The sequence below is a fragment of the Triticum aestivum genome, chromosome 2D, assembly GCF_018294505.1.
Source record: "Triticum aestivum cultivar Chinese Spring chromosome 2D, IWGSC CS RefSeq v2.1, whole genome shotgun sequence".
Lineage (NCBI taxonomy): Eukaryota > Viridiplantae > Streptophyta > Magnoliopsida > Poales > Poaceae > Triticum > Triticum aestivum.
Genome location: NC_057799.1, coordinates 302,665,009 through 302,687,116, shown reverse-complemented (window position 1 = coordinate 302,687,116; position 22,108 = coordinate 302,665,009).

Genomic DNA, 22,108 nt, shown 5'->3' with positions numbered 1-22,108 from the left:
CACCACCGCACCAGCTCGTCCCCGACCGCGCCATCGGCTCCAACGTGACCACCGTGAGCCCAGCTACCTCCTCCCCCTTCCTGTTCTTGCTCTCGAGCATCGTAGCGATCGCATGTAGAATCACCGCACGCGCCGCCGCCGAGCTCGTCGCCGACGTGGCTCCAGCCACCCACCGGCCACACCACCGTGTCCAACACACTCACCGCATCCCTAGGATCCCGTAGCACCACTCCACGCGCCTCGCCGTGCCCCCTAACGACGAGCCCGCGCTCACCCGAACTCCGGCAGCCGCACAGCTCGTCGCCGGCGTCGTTTCCGGTGACCCCGAGCCCAACCACCACCACTTGACGCGGCTCGCTCCTAGCTACTCGTAGATAGTCTCCGCCGCCCATTTGGTCGCCGGAGCACGAAACCCGCATCCCACCGCCGCGTCTGGCCTCGCCGCGGCTAAACGCCGGCGAGTTGACCCGCTGACCGTTGACCGGGTGGGCCTAGTTTGACCCCCTGGGTCACTGACGTGTGGGCCCCAGGCCACTAACTAAACTAAGTTAGTATTAGTTTAACGCTAAGTAAACTTAGTTAGTTTAACTGACACTGACAGATGGGACCCACAGGTTAGGGTTGACCTGGACCGTCTCTGTTGACTGATGACGTCACCCTAACGCAACGCTGATGCAGTAAATCATTTCCTAGAATTATTCTTATACAGGAAATTCCAAAAAATCCTACAAACTTCAAAAAATCATAGAAATTAATCTGTAACTCCAAATCCAAAGATTTATATATGAAAATTGATCAGAAAAATTCAATCTTTTCATCTATACTGGTTTCATGCATGTCAGAACACTTTAACCTTGCTGTTTAGATGAAACAAGCTAATGCACTAATATCACCTCTTATTTTGGGTTAGCATTTGAATCCTTGATTCAAATGAACTCAAACCAATCTGTCCTAAGTTGCATTAGCCAAAACACACTCATTTTGCCATGTCATTGCATGCATCATATTGTTGCATATTGCCATGTGGTGATTGTGTTTCGAAGTGTTCTTCGTGGTAGGTTCTGCCTCCGAGGATATTCACGAGTATCCAACTGAAGGGCAGTATTCCACTACCACTCTGCCAGGCAAGCAACCCCATTGATAATTTCGATACAAACCCATCTTCTCGCTTCTGCTCTCGTTTACTGCATTAAGACAACGCGTTTCAAACTGCTGTGTGTTGCGGTAGTTGAACCCACTTCCTCTGCATGACCTGTCATTGCCACAGTAACTAGATGAAACCCACTACCATGTGTAGGAGTTGATTGAGCCATCTTTGTGTTTCCTACCATGCTATGCTTACTATGCTTAGAGTCGTGTCAAGTCTGGCTCATCGGGGTGATGAACTAGAGTGAAAGGTTGTGTCGGTAATGAGAGTGAAGTGTTGAATACGATTTGGTAAAGGTATCGATGAGAGGCCATGTAGGAGTACATGGTGGGTTGTTTCATTGAGGCCGTCCTTAAGAACTGAGATCTGTATGTGTGATTTAAGATCAGCTACTACCACGCGTTGGGCCCGAAACCAATGGACCCTCTCGACTTATTAACCACTCTTGTCCTCTGTCCAGGAGTTGCAAGTAATTTCTGGTGTTTGTAGTTGCTGGAGGCGTGCGCAGCGCTGACCTTAGGCGTGGGCTGTGATGCGGTAGGCTCGTGGCCCGGTGTACCGAGTCTCCCGTTTGGTGTCTCGGGAACCCTGCACACATTGTTTGGGGCCGTTGAGGACACCCCGGCCGGATTTCCTTGCGGATGGAACCCGAATAGGCGATAAACCTGGACTAGGGACTCGTGTGTTTAGTCAGGTCGTGGCCGACACCCTCATTGCGCTTCCGCTTGAAGGTTGCCGAGTACATGTCGTGTAAACGATGATAAGTGGTGGAAGCGTGTGTGAATAAGTACACCCCTGCAGGGTATAAAACTATTCGAATAGCCGCGTCCGCGGTAAAGGACTACTTGGTTGCTTATGCAGTTCATAGACATGTTAATGGTACTACTAAAAGACTCAAGATAAGTGTGAGTACCGCGGATGGCTCCCTCGTAGGATGACGAGGGAGGATCCAGGGTGGAGTATTGAGATGGTGATTAGTGGACTCGTGTGGAAAACTATTTTACAAGTGGTGTCTCGTAGGATAGCTTAGCCAAGAGTCCAAGCTGGCTTGCTGCAATAACTCCACTACCTTCTTGAGAATGTGCATGTATAGTAGGATATATTGTAAGACTTGCTGAGTACCTTTGTACTCATGTTGCTTTAATTACTGTTTTCAGACGACAACACCGCCCCTTCCGATGGGTTCTATGTAGATCTTGACGTTGACGAGTGACTTGCCACCCAGGTGGTGATCTGAGCTTGTGAAGGGCCTATGTAGACAGACATGCTTCGTCAAGCCTTCTTTCTTTCTAGTTGTCTGTACTCAGACAAGTTTGCTTCCGCATGTGCTTGTATATTTGTATGACTTGAGTGTCGGGTCATGTGACCCCTATCTGTATGAACATGTTATGTATGGCTCTCCGGAGCCTTTAAATAAAGTACTTTGAGTTGTAGAGTTTTGTTGTGATGCCATGTTGTATTTACACATATCGAGCATATTGTGTGTATGATTGAAATGCTTGGTATGTGTGGGATCCGACAATCTAGTTGTTTATCCTTGGCAGCCTCTCTTATTGGGAAATGTAGTCTAGAGCTTCCATGAGCCATAGTAGTCCGCTACAGCCCGGTTCACCGGAGTCCTGCTAGCCCAGCACTACTGCTCCGGACACTTGACTGGCCGGCATGAGTTTCACTTCGTTCCTGTGTCTGCCCCTTCGGGGAAATGTCACGCGGTGACATCTGGAGTCCTGCCTAGCCTGCTACAGCCCGGGTTCCTGGAGTCCTGTTAGCCCAGTGCTACAGCCCGGATTCACACGCTGCTGACCGACATGCTCGATGTTGATTCATGTATGCCTGTCCCTGTAAGTTAGTGCCGCTTTGGGTTCACGGCCAGCCATGTCGGCCCGGGTTCTCTGTCATATGGATGCTAGCGACACTATCATATACGTGAGCCCAAAGGCGCAAACGGTCCCGGGCCATGGTAAGGCGACACCCGTGGGAATACCGTGCGTGAGGCCGCAATGTGATATGAGGTGTTACTGGCTAGATCAGTGTGACCTAGGATCGGGGTCCTGACAGCGTTGGCATCAGAGTCGGACTGCCTGTAGGTTCGTCAAGCCAAACTGGTCGATATCGAGTCTAGAAATGATTTAGTTATATGTAGGGGAATTGATTGTGGGAGGGAACGTAAGGCTCTTTTACTCCTTTACCTTATGCCCTCTGATCTGAGTCATTCTCTTCTCATTCTACGTGGGTTAAGGACTAGGCTCTCCTCTCTCTATCAGGTTCACGTGTTACTAATCCGTAGTAACTTATAGGATTGTTGGTTACAAACCCAGTTCAGTTTCTAGTATTTTTTAGTATGTTGCCAGTTGAACCAGAACCTTGATATGATGTTGTTGAGTGTCTATGCAAACTGTTGTGAATGTCTCGAATCTTTTTCTCAGCATTTACAGCCGTTATACTGTCCGATTTCTCCTAGAAAATTCTAATACCTTTGCATTATTTCGTGCTTTCAGATGGCCACCCGTTCCCAGAATCAAGCGGTTCGTCTGACTCGGTGCCTCGATGTACCTGGTCACACGGCCATGCTGGTCCGAGTGATGATCGAGACAGGCTATCGATGGTATCCTGAGTATACCATCGAGGAGCAGTTTCGAGACTTTAATCAAAGTCAATACCTTTGTACGGTCAGGATATACCCTTCCTATCCTGGAGCTACTGAACCCCTCCATTGCTCTTATGGACTTGGGGTTACCATCGAGATGTCCGTGCAGGACGCAGCTTACTCGATGATGACTATCATACGAGCCAGAACTGCCTTGCTTCGGAACACTGATTTCCGCTATATGCCAGCATCACTCCCTGGGGCACAAGGGTACTATCAGGCTATTTACTGTGACTCTACCCATGACGATTCACTACTCCGCACCACCACCGAGATGCTTGAGGACAAGGACCATGAGAATCGTGCTTTGCGAATGGAGCTCTTCAACGCTCGTTCTGATCACTGGGCCACCCTGACACGGTTTGCACCTGCCGTGCAGGCTGGGTATATGGACATGAGGGACTTGTACCCCGTGCGGTCTGGTCTGCCAGATTGTATGGAATGGCGTGATGTAGGAGGCATCACCCCTCCTTGTGGACCCCGTCTGCCATCGTTTGTTGGACCAAGGCCACATCCGAGTCCTTATGGACCGCAAGCTCCACAGGACCGACTGTTTCCAGATGATCATGTTCAACTCCCAGGACATGGTGGTAATCTTTATGAAGATTACTACGGAGACGTCTGAGTTGGTAGTAGCTTCACTAGTATTGTAACAGTTGTATTGTCCACAGTCCCGCGTGACTCGTGGGATACGACTTGGTGTGTATCATGTTCCAGAGGTTTAGAAAAATAATGTATAGGAGCTTGGAATGCCTCCGATGAGATGTATCGTCTTTCACCGTGGTTGTACTCTAGCCTGGGCTTGTACTAAACTATGTATGGTGTGTATGACCGTTGGTATATATATGACAGTTTCTATATTACCATGTCATGTGGATGAACATCTCTGCATTCCGTGTTATCCATTACATTCCGCACTTCCTTGCCAAGATTTTGCCATCCTTGTCTAAACCGTTGTCTTGTTTTCCTAGGATGGTCAACACCCGCAACAACCATGCTGTCCAGGTGCAGGGTGAAACCAGTGCAGCTAGGGATGAGAATCTGCCTCAACCGCCTTCTCTGGCCAAAGTTATGCTGGAGGCGGAAAGAAACAAGCGTGAGACTAACCGCTTGCTGGAGCGGATTGAGCAGAATACTGCACGTCATCAGAGGAACGACTTAGTGTCAATCAATGACTTTGTCAAGTTGTACCCACTGAAGTTTAACCATTCCGTCGAGCCCCTCGATGCGGATGATTGGCTTTGCAGCATCACCCATAAGCTACGTTCGCGAAGCTGATAAGGTTACCTACGCTGCCTATCACCTCAAAGGCCCTGCTACCTTTGGTGGGAAAACTTTGAGGCTATGCGTTGTAACACCCCGGATCCGATGCGCCAGGTGTCTTCCAGTTATTCGTCGTTGTTGCCATGTCATTTGCTTGCGTGTTGCATTTTGCCATGTCATCATCTGCATTTCATCTGCATGTTTTTCAAAACTTGCATCCGGTCCTTTTCCCCGTCATCCGTAGCGGCACCGTAGCCGGTCCTTTCGTCGGACGTTTTCGGTATCCGAAAACCCATGCCGGGCGGCCTTCTCTCCTCTCCCCTTAGCCCAAGACCCTCTTCCCAGCCCACTAATCCAGCCCACCTAGTCCCCCTCTGTTCGTAGCCATCGGATCACGATCAGAGGCTCCGAAACGCTCCGAAACTCCCCTAACCCTAGCAAACTTGTTATAAATACCCCTCCCTTGACATTTTGGCCTAAACCTAGCCCCTAACCCTTTCCTAACCTCTAGCCGCTGCCACCTCTCACCTCTCCCTCGTTTTCAGCGCCCATCCAACCCACCACCGCCACTTGTCGTGCCCCACCGGTCAGCGCCGCCGCAGCCGCCTCCCTCCACCAATCGCAGGGCGCCACGGGTCCTCCCCGCGCCCCACTTTGCCGCAGGCCCGCCAGGACCCAGATCGGGCCCTGGGAAGCCCACCCGAGCCCGTGCGCACCGCCGTCCGCCCGATCCCGCAGGCCCGCACACGCCTGGCTCGGAGCTCCTCTGCTCGAGCTCCCTCGCCGTGACCCCGTCGCCTTCTGGCCGCCGTCTACGCCGCCGGCGACCAGCGCCTCGCCGCCGACAACCACCCAGATCCCTGCCGTCGGGTCTCCAGGTCGCCCTGCCCCGCCCCGACTTCTATTTCTCCTCCTTGCTCTCTCTCTCTCACGTCTCTCTCTCCCTCTGTACCAGGATCCGGCACCTAGCCCCGTCTCTTGCCCTCCCTCGTCCTCTCCGGCGCCATCTCCGGCGAGCCGTCGCCTGCCTCGGTTTGCGCGCCCGAACCCTAGATCTGGGATTTCTGAGGTGAAAATCCCACCAAGTCGTTTTTCTGTCATGTTATGTTGCCTCCTTTGACCAGTCATATCTTCATGCTCGGTGATCCGATTTGTGCATATAACATGTCGAAATGTTCATCATGAGATTCCCTCCATTTTGTTCCACTGTGCCATGCTTGTTTGAGTTAATCTTGATGCCCTAATCATCGCTGCAAGAGTGCTATATGATGTTATCTGCCGCCTGTTAACAGAACTTGCTGATTTGTTATTTTCGTTGCATTTTGTGTGTGCATCCTATGAGCATGAGCTCTACATGTGTTTTGAACTACACCATGCCATCTTTACAGGGGTGGTTGTCTTGTATTTTTGTGGTCTATGTAGTGAGTAGCACAAGCATGTAAAGTAGCCTCCATGATGTTGCTGATTTCTGTGACAAGTCATTTCTGCAGTCTGTAGCTGTATCATTGTGATGCCATGTAAACCTGCTGTCACCATGAGTTCTATGCATAATCTGGAGATGTTCACTAAGGGTGTTTTGTTATACATGTTATGCTCTAGCCATCCATGCCCTTTGTTGCATTTATAGCCTGCTGTAGCTTGTTGTTATCGTGCTCTCAACTTGCTAAATAATGTTGCTGTCAGCCTGTTAACATGAAGTTCAGTGTTGACATGTGTTTTGCTAGTGATCCATGCACCCTATGAACTTGCTCTTGCCATGCTCAGCTTCATAATTATGCCATCTTACTGTTGTATGCCTTCACATGCCATGAAATGCTTTGTGATGAGTGATTTGAGCTCGCAAAGATGCCTTCATAATTCTGTTTATGCCATGCTCAGTTTTTCTGCCAAGTCTGAATCTGTTTATGAAACTTGCTATGTTTACATGGGTGCCATCATATCTTATGTGCCTTTTTGGCTCGTGATCAGTAAGGGAATTTTTGTTCTATGCAATTTTTAGATTCATGCCATGCCTTTTTTTGCTATGGTATGTTCCTGTAGCATATTGTTTGATAGCTCTAAATTTAGCAACCTGATGTTATTTCTGCCATGCCCAGTGATTTCTGCTAAGTCTGTGAAATTGTTATTATTTGCAATCTTGCCATGTCCTTTTGAGCATGTTGTATTGGTTTCTGGAGATAGCTCATTGTTCATGTTTTGTCATGCTTTACCTGTACATCATGTCCATGCCTTTTTTTCATGTTGAGGTGCTATAGCATATTTTCATTATGCTTGCAAAATGCCTAGTTGCTGTTTTGGACAGGTTGTTGCTATATCTTGTTTGGAGTGTATGTGTTGCACCGTTGCTCCGTTTTGAGCATGCTCTATATGAAACTTGCTTAGTCTTGCATGTAGTTTCAGGTTATCTTGTTGCATCCTTGTTTTGAGAGTTTTTGCTTGATGTTTGAATGCATTTTGCTTCAATGCTATGTTTAACTTGTTTTGCTCATATCTTCTGGGCCATAGCTCCGAATCTAATGAACTTTATATGTAACTTGACTAGAATTTCGTGTAGATCATCTTGGTGCATCTTAACTTGCTGTTTAACCACTTGAACATAAGGTTTATTCAGATCTGGACTAATTTCGAAATTTACATATGAGGACTTACCGGAATTGTTATATCTTGTTTCCGTCCTCATTTAAACTTGCTTTGATGTGTTGTTCTTGTATGCATCATCTCTTGCCATGAGTAGCATCATGTAGCCTTCTCATGCATCATACTTGGTTGAGCATCATGTCTTGGTTATGTGTTGTGTGTTTACCTTGTTGTTTGCTTCTTTCTGGTTGTGCTTCTTCTCGATAGTTCCCGTTTTGTTGCGATCATGAGAATTCGTTCGTCTACGCTTGGTTCGTCTTCGTGGCTTCATCTTCTTCATGGACTCGTTCTTCTTCCTAGCGGGATTTCAGGCAAGAAGACCGTCACCTTGGATCTCATTACTATCATTGCTATGCTAGTTGTTTCGTTCTATCGCTATGCTGCGCTACCTATCATTTGCTCTTCAAGCCTCCCAAATTGCCATGAACCTCTAACCTTTGTCACCCTTCCTAGCAAACCGTTATTTGGCTATGTTACCGCTTTGCTCAGCCCCTCTTATAGCGTTGTTAGTTGCAGGTGAAAATGAAGATTGCTCCATGTTGGATTATGTTTATGATTGGGATATCACAATATCTCTTATTTAATTAATGCATCTATATACTTGGTAAATGGGGGAAGGCTCGGCCTTATGTCTGGTGTTTTGTTCCACTCTTGCCGCCCTAGTTTCTGTCATACTGGTGTTATGTTCCTTGATTTTGCGTTCCTAACACGGTTAGGTGATTTATGGGACCCCCTTGACAGTTCGCTTTGAATAAAACTCTTCCAGCAAGGCCCAACCTTGGTTTTACATTTGCCTCACCTAGCCTTTTTCCCCTTGGGGTCGCGCATCCCGATGGTCATCTTTATTTTAACCCCCCCGGGCCAGTGCTTCTCTGAGTGTTGGTCCGAGCCGGCCAACCTGCGGGGCCACCTCGGGGCAACTTGAGGACTGGTTTTACTCGTAGCTTGACCTATCCGGTGTGTCCTGAGAACAAGATACGTGCGACTCCTATCGGGATTGTCGACACATCGGGCGGCTTTGCTGGTCTTGTTTTACCATTGTCGAAATGTCTTGTAAACCGGGATTCCGAGACTGATCGGGTCTTCCCGGGAGAAGGAATATCCTTCGTTGACCGTGAGAGCTTATAATCGGCTAAGTTGGGACACCCCTGCAGGGTATTATCTTTCGAAAGCCGTGCCCGCGATTATGTGGCAGATGGGAATTTGTTAATATCCGGTTGTAGAGAACTTGACACTTGACTTAAATAAAACGCATCAACCACGGTTGTAACCGTGATGGTCTCTTTTCGGCGGAGTCCGGGAAGTGAACACGGTTTTGGGTTATGTTTGACGTAAGTAGGAGTTCAGGATCACTTCTTGATCATTGCTAGTTTCACGACCGTTCCATTGCTTCTCTTCTCGCTCTTATTTGCGTAAGTTAGCCACCATATCATGCTTAGTCGCTGCTGCAACCTCACCACTTTACCCCCTTCCTTACCCATTAAGCTTTGCTAGTCTTGATACCCATGGTAATGGGATTGCTGATTCCTCGTGGCTCACAGATTACTACAACAACAGATGCAGGTATAGGTTATGCGATGATCATGACGTGAGAGCGATGTTGCTTGTTTTGGAGTTCTTCTTCTGCTTCTTCTTCGATCAGGGGATAGGTTCCAGGTCGGCAGCCTGGGCTAGCAGGGTGGATGTCGTTTGAGCTTCTGTTTGTGTTTCATCTGTAGTCGGATGTGGATCTTATGTATGATATATAGATGTATTCATGTGGCATTGTATGCCTCTTGTATGTATCCCCATCTATTATGTAATGTTGATGTAATAATATCCACCTTGCAAAAGCGTTTCAATATGCGGGTCTATCCTTGGTGGGACCTTCGAGTTCCTCTCGGATAGGGTCGCATATTGGGCGTGACATGCGCCCAGCCGGCCAAATCACTACTTGGGCTGAATTCAGTGAGGCTTTCCATGAGCATCACATTCCGGAGGGTCTCATGGATCGTAAGCGGGAAGAATTGTGCAATTTCACCCAAGGAAGACTGACTGTGGATGCATACAGCCGTGAGTTTGGAAATCTAGCACGCTATGCTCCTGAAGAGGTATCCACCGACGCCAAGAAGCAGGCAAGGTTCCGCAAGGGACTTAGCCCTGAGCTTCGCCGTGATCTTCGTCTGCACGAGTGCACCTCCTTCCAGAAACTGGTCAATAAGGCCATCAGTGCTAAGACAGGTCAGACTGACTATGACGCTTCACGCAAGCACTCCCGTGACTTTGGTTCTTCATCTGGCTCTGGATCTCAGAAGCGCCGGGTCTGGATTCCAAACACAGCTCTGGCACCCAGGTTCACTCTGAGGCCATCCTTTGAGGCGCCTCGCCTCAACCAGCAGTATGCACCGCCCAAGGCCTATGGTGGCCCCACTGCTAATGCTGCTCCACGCCCCAATGTTGTAACATGCTTCAAGTGTGGAGAGACGGGTCACTACCTGCGCGAGTGCCCCCAGAACAACCCCAATCAGCCTGGAAAGTCCGTTGGCCATGGTAAGCCAGCAGGAAAGACTTACTACGCCAAGCCAGCCACCACTACACGTGGTCATGTCAACTATGTCTCAGCTGAGGAGACTCATCATGATCCCAACGTCGTCCTTGGTACGCTCCTTGTTAATTGCCATCCGGCATCTGTTCTTTTCAATACTGGAGCATCTCATTCATTTATTTCTGAGAGCTATGCTCGATTGCACAACACCACATTTAGTGACATGCCCACCTCCATGGAAATTCAAACTCCTGGTTCTAGAAGGCAAACCTCTAGAATAATTCATGGAAATGAAATTCTTGTCGATAGATTGGTCTTCCTTGCATCACTGATAGCTCTCAAGTCCTCGGACATAAACATCATCTTGGGTATGGACTGGATGTCAGCCCATTATGCTAAGATTGATTGCTCTACTAGAACTGTTCAACTCACCCATCCATCGGGCAAGACAGTCAATGTTTTGACTCGAGTGTCTAAGCGTCAGGTCTACTCCCTAAATGCCAACCCTCTTCCAGACCTTGAAGATATTCCGGTAGTCCGTGACTTCCCAGATGTCTTTCCAGAAGAACTGCCAGGTGTTCCACCTGATAGGGATGTCGAGTTCGTGATAGACCTTGTTCCAGGAACCGTCCCAATCTCTAGAAGACCCTATAAGATGGAATCTAGAACTAGCCAAGCTTAAGAAACAACTCGATGAGTCCTTGCAAAAGGGTTTCATCCGTCCTAGTTCTTCTCCATGGGCTTGCCCCGTCCTCTTCATCAAGAAGAAGGATGGAACGGATCGAATGGTTGTAGATTACCGACCTGTCAACTTGGTCACTATCAAGAACAAGTATCCGCTCCCCAGGATCAACGACTGTATGATCAGCTCGCTGGATCCTCAGTCTTTTCCAAAATGGATTTGAGGTTGGGCTACCATCAAATCAAAATCAAGAACGGGGACATTCCTAAAACGGCCTTTGTTACTCGTTATGGCCAATACGAGTACACCGTCATGTCTTTCGGTATAACCAATGCCCCAACCACCTTCTCTCGGTTAATGAACTCGATCTTCATGGAGTATTTGGATAAATTCGTCATGGTATACCTCGATGATATACTCATCTACTCCAAGAATGAGGAAGAACATGCCGAGCATCTAAGGCTAGTGTTGATGAAACTTCGAGAGCATCGCCTTTATGCCAAATTCTCCAAGTGTGAATTCTGGTTGCCAGAAGTGACCTATCTAGGCCATGTAATCTCTGGTAAGGGTATTGCTATCAATCCCGAGCGAGTTCAAGCCATCCTTGATTGGACTCCACCTGAAACGGTCAAGCAAGTTCGGAGTTTCCTTGGCTTAGCGAGCTACTGTCGCCGCTTCGTCGAGAATTTCTCCAAGGTTGCTAAACCTCTAACTGAACTCCTCAAGAAAGATAAAAAGTTCGAGTGGACACCACAGTGCGAGTTCAGCTTTCAGGAACTGAAAAGACGCCTGACATCTGCTCCCGTACTCGTACCACCAGATTTTTCTAAGGACTTTGTTATCTATTGCGACGCCTCGCGACAAGGACTAGGTTGCATACTCATGCAAGATCGTCATGTGATTGCCTACGCTTCTCGACAGTTGCGTCCACATGAGGATAACTATCCCACACATGATCTAGAGCTTGCAGCTGTGGTCCATGCACTCAAAACATGGCGACATTACCTTCTCGGTAATCGTTGCGAGATTTACACCGATCACCAAAGTCTGAAATACATCTTCACCCAACCGGATTTGAATCTCAGGCAAAGACGTTGGGTCGAGTTGATCACAGATTACGACTTAGGAATAACTTACACCCCGGGCAAAGCCAATGTCATGGCTGATGCGCTAAGTCGTAAATCTTATTGTAACAACCTGATGTTACAACAAAGTCAACCACTTCTCCACGAGGAATTTCGTAAGCTTAACCTTCACATTGTTCCTCGAGGATTCCTATCCACCCTGGTGGCGAAACCTACCCTTACGGATCAGATCATCAAAGCACAGAAGGTAGATCCGGGAATCTCCCGTATTAAGAGAAACATCAAGAAAGGAGTCGCGGATTGTTTCTCCGTTGATGATCAAGGTGTTGTGTTCTTTGGAGACCGTCTAGTGGTTCCCAAGGTACGCAACCTGAGGCGGTTGATCCTTAAGGAAGCTCATGAATCCCCTCTCACCATTCATCCTGGTAGTACTAAAATGTATCAAGACCTACGCCAGAGGTTTTGGTGGACTAGGATGAAGAGAGAAATCGCTCAATACGTTGCTAATTGCGACGTCTGTCGTCATGTTAAAGTAGAGCATCAACGGCCTGCTGGCACCCTTCAACCCTTAGCTATTCCTGAATGAAAATGGGATAAGATCGGTATGGATTTCATTACCGGGTTTCCCAGGACCAAGAGAGGGAATAATGCTATATATCTTCGTTGTTGTCGATCGTCTTTCCAAAGTAGCCCACTTCCTACCCGTTCGTGGGAGTATAACCGCTAGCCAGCTAGCTGACTTGTACATCTCCCGAATAGTGTCTTTTCATGGTGCTCCATTGGAGATTAACTCGGACCGTGGAAGTCTCTTCACCTCTCGATTTTGGGAAAGTTTCCAAAATGCTATGGGAACTCGTCTCTCCTTTAGCACCGCCTTCCACCCCCAATCAAGTGGTCAAGTAGAACGAGTCAATCAAATTCTGGAGGATATGCTCCGAGCTTCTGTCATCTCTTTCGGTATGGATTGGGAGAAATGCCTTCCATTCGCCGAGTTCGCTTATAACAATAGTTATCAAGCTAGCTTGGGCAAAGCTCCTTTCGAAGTTCTCTATGGACGAAAATGTCGAACGCCTCTTAACTGGTCAGAAACCGGGGAAAGACAACTCTTTGGCCCGGATATGATTCAGGAAGCAGAAGAGCAGGTTCGCATTATTCGTGAGAAGTTGAAAACAGCCCAATCTCGTCAAAAGAGCCAATATGACCGCAAACATAAGCTCATGACTTATGAAGTTGGCGAGAAGGCTTACCTTTGGGTTACTCCTTTGAAGGGAACCCATCGATTCGGTATCAAAGGCAAATTGGCTCCTCGTTACGTTGGACCCTTTCGCATTCTTGCCCAACGAGGAGAAGTTGCCTACCAATTGGAACTACCTCCGCATCTTTCCAGAGTTCATGATGTCTTCCATGTTTCTCAACTCAGGCGTTGCTTCGCGGACCCTATCCGTGGAGTGGACCACGAAACGCTTGATCTCCAAGATAATCTCACATATCGGGAATATCCCGTTCGCATCCTTGATGAAGCCGGGCGTACCACTCGACGCCAGAATATCAAGTTTCTCAAAGTTCAATGGTCACACCATTCCGAGAAAGAAGCTACTTGGGAAAGGGAGGATCGTCTTCGAGTTGAGTACCCCACCTTCTTCCCGACGGATCCTAAATCTCGGGACGAGATTCTTTTGAGTGGGGGTGAGTTATCACATCCTAGCTAGTTCATGCATTAGAGTGTTGCATCATGTTTAGTTTTTCCAGAAACTTGAAATGGGGATGACAGAACCCCCAGCCCCCCTCGAAACAACTAGGGTTTACTAAAATCGTTTTCAATGAACCTGAAATGCCCTTCTAAAATGTCCATCATTTTTGTCTTGGTCCAGAACCTCTGCCAAAATTGGTTCACATTTTTCTAGGACACATAAGGTCATTGAATTAAATCTATGTACCTTGCATTTGGGAATTTAAATGCTAGTAAATATTTTAAATGCACAAATAATTCTGGAAATAAGTGTGGGTTGTTGGAAATAATCTAAACAGAGTCACTAATTATTTTCAGGATTTTTTGAAAGTGCCTAACTATTTTAAATAAAGCCACACAGTTACAGAAAAATAGAAAAAAACAAAACAAAATAAAGAGAGGGAGAGAATCCTACCTGGCAGCCCACTGGCCGGCCCAGCACTGTGCTGGCCCGTGCCAGCCAGCTGCTTCCCCTTGCCAGAGCAGGCAGAGAGGTGACGCCGGTGTGCGCGACCTCGCCACGGCGCCACCTGCTTGCCGCCCGCGCCTCTGGACGCGCGGGTCGACCTCCACGTCGCCCCCCTCGACCGCCTAGACACCCCCGCACGCCCCCTGACTCCCCCTCGCCGTCTCCCGCCATGGCCGCCGCACCTGCCGCCGCACCGCCGACGTAGCAGCGCTCTCCGTCTTCCTCGCGCCGCGCCACCGTGCCCAGAAGCTCCGCCGCCCTCCTCTCCTTCGAGAAAGCCAAGCCTTGAGCGCTCGCTTGCCCCGAGGCCCCTGCAACAACCTCGCCCGACTCCGCCACCGCCGGAGATCCCCTTCGTCGTCACCACCGCACCAGCTCGTCCCCGACCGCGCCGTCTGCTCCTACGTGACCGCCGTGAGCCCAGCTACCTCCTCCCCCTTCCCGTTCTCGCTCTCGAGCATCATAGCGATCGCATGGAGAATCACCGCACGCGCCGCCGGCGAGCTCGTCGCCGACGTGGCTCCGGCCACCCACCGGCCACACCACCGTGTCCAACACACTCACCGCATCCCCAGGATCCCGTAGCACAACTCCACGCGCCTCGCCGTGCCCCCTAACGGCGACCCCGCGCTCACCCGAACACCGGCAGCCGCACAGCTCGTCGCCGGCATCGTTTCCGGCGACCCCGAGCCCAACCACCACCACCACCACTTGACGCGGCTCGCTCCTAGCTACTCGTAGATAGTCTCTGCCGCCCATTTCGTCGCCGGAGCACGAAACCCGCATCCCACCGCCGTATCTGGCCTCGCCGGCGGCTAAACGCTCGCGAGTTGACCCGCTGACTGTCGACCAGGTGGGCCTAGTTTGACCCCCTGGGTCACTGACGTGTGGGCCCCAGGCCACTAACTAAACAAAGTTAGTATTAGTTTAACGCTAACTAAACTTAGTTAGTTAAACTGACACTGACAGACGGGACCCACAGGTCAGGGTTGACCTGGACCGTCTCTGTTGACTGATGACATCACCCTGATGCAACGCTGATGCAGTAAATCATTTCCTGGAATTATTCTTATACAGGAAATTCCAGAAAACCCTACAAACTTCAAAAAATCATAGAAATTAATCCGTAACTCCAAATCCAAAGATTTATATATGAAAATTGATCAGAAAAATTCAATATTTTCATCTATACTAGTTTCATGCATGTCAGAAGACTTTAACCTTGCTGTTTAGATGAAACAAGCTAATGCACTAATATCACCTCTTATTTTGGGTTAGCATTTGAATCTTTGATTCAAATGAACTCAAACCAATCTGTCCTAAGTTGCATTAGCCAAAACACACTCATTTTGCCATGTCATTGCATGCATCATATTGTTGCATATTGCCATGTGGTGATTGTGTTTCGATGTGTTCTTCGTGGTAGGTTCTGCCTCCGAGGATATTCACGAGTATCCAACTGAAGGGCAGTATTCCACTACCACTCTGCCAGGCAAGCAACCCCATTGATCATTTCGATACAAACCCATCTTCTTGCTTCTGCTCTCGTTTACTGCATTAAGACAACGCGTTTCAAACTGTTGTGTGTTGCGGTAGTTGAACCCACTTCCTCTGCATGACGTGTCATTGCCACAGTAACTAGATGAAACCCACTAGCATGTGTAGGAGTTGATTGAGCCATGTTTGTGTTTCCTACCATGCTATGCTTAGAGTCGTGTCAGTCCTGGCTCATCGGGGTGATGAACTAGAGTGAAAGGTTGTGTCGGTAATGAGAGTGAAGTGTTGAATACGATTTGGTAAAGGTATCGATGAGAGGCCATGTAGGAGTACATGGTGGGTTGTTTCATTGAGGCCGTCCTTAAGAACTGAGATCTGTATGTGTGATTTAAGATCAGCTACTACCACGCGTTGGGCCCGAAACCAATGGACCCTCTCGACTTATTAACCACTCTTGTCCTCTGTCCAGGAGTTGCAAGTAGTTTCTGGTGTTTGTAGTTGCTGGAGGCCGTGCGCAGTGCTGACCTTAGGGGTGGGCTGTGATGCGGTAGGCTCGTGGCCCGGTGTACCGAGTCGCCCGTTTGGTGTCTCGGGAACCCTGCACACATCGTTTGGGGCCGTTGAGGACACCCCGGCCGGATTTCCTTGCGGATGGAACCCGAATAGGCGATAAACCTGGACTAGGGACTCGTGTGTTTAGTCAGGTCATGGCCGACACCCTCGCTGGGCTTCCGCTTGAAGGTTGCCGAGTACATGTCGTGTAAACGGCGATAAGTGGTGGAAGCGTGTGTGAAGAAGTACACCCCTGCAGGGTATAAAACTATTCGAATAGCCGCGTCCGCGGTAAAGGACTACTTGGTCGCTTATGCAGTTCATAGACAAGTTAATGGTTACTACTAAAAGACTCAAGATAAGTGTGAGTACCGCGGATGGCTCCCTCGTAGGATGACGAGGGAGGATCCACGGTGGAGTATTGAGATGGTGATTAGTGGACTCGTGTGCGAAAACTATTTTACAAGTGGTGTCTCGTAGGATAGCTTAGCCAAGAGTCAAAGCTGGCTTGCTGCAATAACTCCACTACCTTCTTGAGAATGTGCATGTATAGTAGGATCTGTTGTAAGACTTGCTGAGTACCTTTGTACTCATGTTGCTTTAATTACTGTTTTCAGACGACAACACCGCCCCTTCCGATGGGTTCTATGTAGATCTCGACGTTGACGAGTGACTTGCCACCCAGGTGGTGATCTGAGCTTGTGAAGGGCCTATGTAGATAGACAGGCTTCGTCAAGCCTTCTTTCTTTCTAGTTGTCTGTACTCAGACAAGTTTGCTTCCGCATGTGCTTGTATGTTTGTATGACTTGAGTGTCGGGTCATGTGACCCCTATCTGTATGAACATGTTATGTATGGCTCTCCGGAGCCTTTAAATAAAGTACTTTGAGTTGTAGAGTTTTGTTGTGATGCCATGTTGTATTTACACATATCGAGCATATTGTGTGTATGATTGAAATGCTTGGTATGTGTGGGATCCGACAATCTAGTTCTTTATCCTTGGCAGCCTCTCTTATGGGGAAATGTAATCTAGTGCTTCCATGAGCCATAGTAGTCCGCTACAGCCCGGTTCACCGGAGTCCTGCTAGCCCAACACTACTGCTCTGGACACTTGACTGGCCGGCATGAGTTTCACTTTGTTCCTGTGTCTGTCCCTTCGGGGAAATGTCACGCGGTGACATATGGAGTCCTGCCTAGCCTGCTACAGCCCGGGTTCCCGTAGTTCTATTAGCCCAGTGCTACAGCCCGGATTCACACGCTGCTGACCGACATGCTCGATGTTGATTCATGTATGCCTGTCCCCGTAAGTTAGTGCCGCTTTGGGTTCACGACTAGCCATGTTGGCCCGGGTTCTCTGTCATATGGATGCTAGCGACACTATCATATACGTGAGCCAAAAGGCGCAAACGGTCCCGGGCCATGGTAAGGAGACACCAGTGGGAATACCGTGCGTGAGGCCGCAATGTGATATGAGGTGTTACAGGCTAGATCGGTGTGACTTAGAAACGGGGTCCTGACAGTTTCCCGCGAAGCTTGCTCCCGAGCCTTGGAGGAGGCTCGCGAGGCTGACCGTCGTCGCGAGGCTGTGGAGAAGCACGCGTGGGAGCTCCAAGCCTGGAGTGCATCCCTCGTGCGGCAGGTGGAGGCACGCAGAGCCGCCCTTGCGTCGCTGAGGGGGACGCCTGCCGAGGAAGAGGAGGTCCGGAAGCGCGAGGAGGCGCTGGCTCTGGAAGCCGTGGAACGCAGCCTTGAGCTCGAGCAACTGGATACGAGGGAGTGTCAAGTTGCTCAAGCAGAAGAGGCCGTTGGGGCTCGCGTGGCCAAAGTCCTGGAGGAAGTTGATCGCCAGGTGGCCCGGGTTCTCGCGGATCTTGAAGATCGGTACGACCTGAAGCTGAAGCTTGCAGGAACTGAGGCGGCGGGCAGGACCGCCGCTCTCAGGCCCAGGCTAGATGAGGCGGAGAGACGTGGGGAGGCGGAGGCTGCTGCCTTGGTCACGGCGCAGGCGGACTTGGCCTCCGCCCGCGCCGAGCTGCTTTTGCTTCAGAAATGGGTTGATGATGCCGAGGCCGTCGCGCGGCAGAATAGGGAGGAAGTGCTTCAACGGCGGACACTGGAGCGCGAGCACACCCCCATGCTTCAGGACCTCCGGAACAGGGCTAACATCGCCCTGGGCTTTATCTGCGACGATAATGCACCGCCCCCCCCCCACTCAAATGACTATGCCAGCCACCTGACCTTCTTCACCAACGTGGTGGCGCGCCTGGAAGCCCGGTCGGACAGGGCCCGCCAGCTCGTGGAGAGAGGAGTCGGGGCCTGCTCGGGCGCGCGTTCTCCCGCATCTTCAGCCATCTCCGGAACACCTTCCCCGATTTCGACTTCGATGCCGCCATTGCCCCCGTGCCACAGGCCGTCCGAGGCGACCTGGCGCGGTGGGTGGAGGACAACGTGGTTGCGCTAGTCAGAGCCTTCGCCTCTGACGATGACGCGGTTGTGGTCGTCGCGGACGAAGGCGACGTGGTTGATGATGGCGACGGAGGCGTCGCCGAAGGCGGCGATGGTGACGGCAAAGACAACGACGACGCGATTGACGCGTCCGAGGGCAATGTAGCGAGCGACATATCTGGCAGATCCCATGTTCTCTTGTCGTTTCATCCTGTATTCAAAAACGCGGGCATGGCGCCTAAAGATTGTGAGAGCATTTTGGGAGGGGAGCCCCTCATGTAAGCAAATCATGATTTCTACTCCTTTATGCCGAACCGAGGGTGCGTTTTGGTCGGTCATGAGTCTAACGGCAAGTTTTGCCGCTGTAGCTTACCTTAGCTGGAGCGAGCCCTGAGTCGGGTTGTAAGGTCGAGAGTCGCCACGGGGCTCCGGAAGGGTCTGCTGACCCACCCGAGAGGGCCTCGCGAGGTTCCTGCGTCAATCGGCGCGCGTGGCGCGCGCGCTGTGCCCGGCCCCGCTCGCGAGGGGGAGGCGGTGAGTGTGAGCTCCTGAACAAGGCAAGAACCAGATGGCAAGAAATCGCTTGAACGAGAAAATTCACCCCCCACACGCAATGACAAAAACTCGACTTCAACTTTAATCCAAATCCAGAAAGCAAGGCTACAGAAGGAGAGATCCAAAGCAAATGGCCGCGTCCGGCACCTAGTCTAGTCTTCTGGTCTTCAAGTCTTCTCACCAGCGCGGAGCTAAGTGCTGCCACTAGGCGTGGGAGGGAGCCCTAGGGCCTGAGGCCGGCACCCCTGAGACTCCGGGGCGTGTACAGCCCCACTCATTATTACGTGAGAGTGTCACGGGCGGCGAGCTTCACAGGCACTGGGCGTTCTACACAGGAACCGGCCTTGCTTCATATCGCCAGATGAGGGCCCCGCCTTGCGCCACCCTCGACCACCTTTGAGCTGACCGGCAATCAGGAAGACACAAAGGGGGGAAAGGGGACGCCAGCGGTGCCCTCGGCGACCACGCGTCCTCTGCCGAGGGAAGGCTCGCCGGCACCTCCCCGGCAGAGGGCCTACCTCCGGACGTTGCCTGGCTTCGCGCAACGTGGGAAGGGGCCTTGCTCCTGGCTCCCTCCGCGTGGCCCCCAGCGTGCTTCCCCCGGAGGAAGGGATGCCGCTGTGCCGGGGTCGTCGACCGACGTTGTGACCTGATTCACTTGCAGCCCATGGTTAGCGTAAGCCTGCCCCTGAGAGATTAGTGGTACCCTGAAGTTGTCGTTGCTGGCGCGATCGTCGCGGTTCTCCATTGGTTCTTGGAAGGCTTCAACTTCTAGCGTCCCTTCTTCCCAATCCTCTCCGAGGAATGAGCCAGGGTCATCCTCTGGTGCGTACTCCTGGTCCATCATGCGGGGCAAATAGGCTTCCGGGGCCGTCACCCCGAACACCTCGCCGTAGTGCCCCACACTCCATGTTGCCCGGCCCAGTGTGGCATCCTGAGGATGGTAACGCGGCATCCCACTGGGACCATGGTAGGCGAGCTTGTACCCATGCTTGTCGCGGGTGGCATGGGGGCGGCGGAGCCCCCAGCGCCGCCGGCCATGCTGGTGTTAACGAAGCCCCCAGGCGCACCCGATGGCACGTGGTTGCGGCGAGGCCTGCCGTGAGACCCCGGCGTGGCCTGAGGAGGAAGCTGATAGCAGAAAGGCGGCGCTCCCGATGTCGCCGCATCCAGCAGCTCGGCAACGCGTTCCAGCAGTGCATCCCGGCCGCTTTCCATCAGCTGGCACCGCAGCAGCTCTTGCGCCACCGTGAGTGATGCCCGCATGTTTGCCTGCTCCCGCCGTGAGTGCGGCACCATTGCTGCGGCGTGGCTTGCTGCCCTTGCAACGGCTCGCACTTGCCGTGGAGTGAGGGTGGACGACGCCTAGCCGCGCCGCCTGGAGCGCGGGGTCGTGGTCTTCGTGGACGGGTGACACCGCTCGAGCTGGCCAAGCTGCCCAGCAGTCGTAGTCTGGCCTTGGATTGCCGGACATCGGGGCACGGAGCGTCGGTGGATCGATCGGCGAGGAAGAGGCTCCGGCGCACCCCTACCTGGCGCGCCAAATGTCGGATGAGGGGTTCCGGCAAAACCCTTAAGGTTCGAACTCTGGGTGCGCGCGAAGTTTTTTCCCTCCTACCGATCCACGCCCTAGCTCGCCAAGATCTCGCGAACGAACTCGATGAACTCGCAACACAGAAAGACATGAGATTTATACTGGTTCGGGCCACCGTTGTGGTGTAATACCCTACTCCAGTGTGTGGTGGTGGATTGCCTCTTGGGCTGATGAAGAACTGTACAAGGGGAAGAACAGCCTCCTGAGGTTGAGGTGTTCTTGTGCTCTGCAGACTTGTGTGGCTGAGATGGCTCTGGATCCGATCCCCTCTCTGTGGTGGCTAGTTCTACTTATATAGGCCCTGGTCCTCTCCCCAAATATTGAGCGGGAAGGGAGCCAACAACGGCGGGCAAATTTGAAAGGGGACAGCTAGTACAAGCTATCCTGACAAAAGCGGTCTTCGCCTGCGAAAGGGTCTGGTGATGACTCCGTCTTGGGCTCCACGGTGACCTCCGTCCTACTGTCCTGCTGGTTTTGGTCTCGCTGCACCGATATGGAAACCTTTTCCTGATGCCTCGGTACTCCGCGCCTGCGCTTGCTTCCTTAGCACCAAAGAGGAAACAAGGACGCTGCGCGCGCTGGCGCCCGCCTGGCACCCGCCTGGTGTCGATCGTCATGGCTCATGTCACAAGAGCCTTATGAGGTTTGCCCCGCCTTGATATCTCCGCTCCTCGCGAGGTAGCCTGGTGAAGCCGCTCCCGAGGAAGTCTTGCGTCGTCCGCCTCGCGAGGCTTGGCCCCTCGCGAGGGTCTTGAATGCTTTGTTGATGAAGATGGGCCGTACAGGCCTGCTAACACAGCCATGCCGTGGGCCGCAGGCAGGCAAGTCTGGGGACCCCCGTTCCCAGAACGCCGACAGAGGGCGTCCGGAAATGCGAGTCCATGGAGCGCAACATTGCGGACCAAAAGACTGAACTTGCCAAGGCTCGCCAAAGCGCAGAAGATGCCCGGGTTGAAGCCCAAGGCGCTCTCCAGGAGATCCGAGAGGCCAAGAAGATCGCGGTGGGTAAGGCCTTCATTATGCAGAGCAAATATGTGAAGAAGAGGTATCTCTTACTAACCCAGATTTGGAGTTCTCCAGGAGCGTTTGCGGATTTGCCGCACAGTGTAGCCGATGCTGCAGAGTTCTTCCGAGCTGAAGAGGGAGCTTGACAAAGAAGTTGTTCTGGTCGCAATACCTTGCGCCAGAACAACCTGTGCCCCTTAGCGACTAGCTAAAACAGCTAGTCGAACTGCATAGGGTGGCCGAACTAGCCATGAAGGATTTAATAATCCGGCTATGGCC